The 3,105-nt window shown below is 37.2% G+C and overlaps 1 protein-coding gene across 1 annotated transcript in view; it reads left to right on the top strand.

Moving 5' to 3' along the window:
- Positions 1-3,105, top strand: part of LOC141431708 (E3 ubiquitin-protein ligase listerin-like) — a 17,703-nt gene that overhangs the window by 12,686 nt on the left and 1,912 nt on the right. The gene's annotated exons all lie outside the window — the stretch shown is intronic.

Below are 3,105 nucleotides of genomic sequence, written 5' to 3'. Positions count from 1 at the left end.
AACAGCGCGAGATAACCGAATTCCACGCAGGCGAAGCCGCGGGCAAAAAGCTAGTAGGTACAGCTAAAAAATTACATAAAAATATAATTACTTACTTTTAACGACACCTATAAATTAATAATCACTACCACAATCGAGACTTATCATTATCACGCTAACAAACGAGTAATAATTTACCTGGTGTTACCACATTTACATTAAGTACCTACAGTGGTGGTCAAAGGTGTTGGCAACCTGATTCATTTCGCAACTGTTTTAATATTTCTGAAACTGTATATATTTTCAGGTCTAAAGGTTTTCTACTCAATGGCCCTCTTGATATATTTACAGCTTTACCCCCTTATTTCATATAAACGACAATCAAACCTATTTTAGTTAAAATGCCGCTAAAATTCGTTTGTCCTTTATCTGTCACTTCGACATTTGTATTTGTTAGAAAGGGACAAAGCATTTGTTAGTTAACATAGGCTTGTTAAGTTTTATGAATAAGGGGGTTAAAGAGATTGCGAAATGAAAAGTTGCGAAATGAAGTCACGTTGCCAAACGTTAGTTGCGAAGTGAACGGATACCATGGTCAAGAGTAGACAGTCTACTCGTATCGCAGTACCTACTACTTAGTAATTTTGAGTGAAAATCATAAAAGTGTAAAACATTATATCTATAATTAATATCAAAATGATATTACTCTGATAAGACTAGACACAAAATGTTCTATTGATTTTCGATTCGAGTTCGATATTGGTTTAATATTTGGTACGTACCTACCTACCTACATAGGCTCCAGTTTGACTATGAACTCATCGAACTCAATGTTTTGCAAAATCTTCTGGGTGGTCACTGAACCTCTGAAGGGGATCTCACACAGTCCATGCAATATATATGTCGGCGGCCGATCGTAAAATTCCGCCAGATCACGAAATTCCTAGGCATATCGTGACCGCCGCCATTTCATGTATGCCTAACGTTGGCCAGGCATATCACGATGTGCCTCAGAAATAATACGGCAGATCGATTAGAGCAACGCATTCGTCGATATTCCTAGCTCTATACCGGGGCACATCGTAAAATAGTTTCTTTTTTTGGCCACTGGTGGCGCTGCGTATGCAATGGCGGCCGTGACCCAGCTGACCGGTCGGTCGTGTTTGTTTAGCGCGCGTGAAAAATGTCGGCGACGCAACAAAATGATCTTTAAACCGAAACTAGTGATTTAATTCAAAATAGAAGTGCAAAAAAGCTTTTGAACATCAGCTCCGTTCTTTTTATGTGAATCAAGCGTATTCTGTGCACAATGTGAAAAAACCATGGACGGTTGCCGTATTTTAGAGGTTAGTATTTTGTTGATAATGAAAGTATTCACTAGTTGTTACTTTTTATATAGAAAATTTAGGTACGACGAGCGAAGCGAGGAATGGTTAGTTTTAATTTGATCACGACGCACGGCCGAGCGAGCGAAGCGAGCGTGCCGCGTCAGCGGCCGGCGAAGTGCCAGAACCGATATGCCGGCGTTTCAGAATACGCCTAGGAATTTCATGATCCTGCTAAACTGGCCAAAATCATGAAATGGCGGCGCATTCATGATATGCCTAGGACTTTTCATGATCTGCCTAAATGTCACTAGGCAAAATCGTTAAACGGTGAGTTTTGAACGATATGGCGAATGTCCCTTCAGCTCAATTCATGAAATGGCGCATTTCACGGAATATGCCTAGGAATTTCGTGATCTGGCGGATTTTACGATCGGCCGCCGACATATATATATACTTACCTATTTGGTTGTACGTACCTATTACAAATATAGCAAATGGCTAATAAAATATCGCAGCAATAATAAAAACATTATGCTCATTTAATGTATAATGACGTAAGAAAATACAAATTACTTACCTACTACAAATGGAGGTATATGGCGTCTCAAAATATTTGAATCCGGAAAGGATTGCGTTGAAAAAACCATATTTACTGATCTAGGTGACAGTAAAATTTCACATTACAGCACCAATATAACTCCCACGTGCGCAATGACAGGTGGAAAATGTTTTAGAATGGACGCGAGGAAAATTGTCGAACAAAGGATACGGGAGCAAATGATTTTTCATCGTGAAGCAGACCCGGCCTCAGGCTGTTACTGGTAAGGCTGGGGTTCCGTCAAAACGAACATTCAATCCACGCGACGCGACACGAGCAATAATAGAGACTTTCTCTTGGCATTGTACCATATATGATACTAAGTTTAGATCATCTTTTTGTATTTTTTAAAGTTATTTTTGATAGCTGTAGGTACAAGACTCCAACGAGGCTTGAATTCAGTACACTAGTTTCAACTTGCCAAGAAAACGGCAGCATTATGAAAATAATAAGCAAACTTTGACGTACAAATTAGTACCATTAAGTAAGTAAATGATTAATGAAACATGAATGAATGAATCAAATGAGGTCAGCAAGGAATACTTCCATGACTTTTAAATCCATAGAGGTTAGCTTACTTAATTTAATTTTTATTCCAGCATAGGTAGGTATTACTTTATTGTATAAGCATCTAATTGGCTTGATTTAAATTGATATCGCCAAGGGTCGCCAAAGTCTACAAATAAAATTAATAATCAATCGATAAATTAAATATTAAATAGGTAGGTATATCAAAATTGTCATTATAAAATGGTGATTGTAAAACTGTGTATGCTAAGCTAATGGAAACGATTTTTTCAACATAATGTACTTATAAACGTATTTTCATTAATACCACAACAAACTTTACTGTTACAATAATAATAATAAAAAACTTCGACAAACATTCAATAAATCTCAACGTTTCTAAATCGTGTTTGTTTTCTATCTTTGTGCCATAAAAATCATAAATACTTACATATATTTACTGACTTTACCTAACCTCATTTTTTTTTTTTTATATATATATAACTTTTATTTTTTTACTTGATGGATTTGCACGCTAATCTAAGTTAAATTTAAATAAACTCAAACTTTAATATTCCATGATGGAAGTGCAGCCTAACGCCGCTCTTGCCGCGGGCCGGAGCGCGACACCACATATCGATAAGATCGTCCCGCGTGCTTTTATTGTTTCAGTCGTTTCAGCGGAACCCCCTT

Source organism: Choristoneura fumiferana, chromosome 10 (genome assembly GCF_025370935.1).
Source record: "Choristoneura fumiferana chromosome 10, NRCan_CFum_1, whole genome shotgun sequence".
Lineage (NCBI taxonomy): Eukaryota > Metazoa > Arthropoda > Insecta > Lepidoptera > Tortricidae > Choristoneura > Choristoneura fumiferana.
The sequence above is the reverse complement of the archived record's forward strand: the minus strand, read 5'-3'. Positions and strand labels throughout refer to the sequence as shown.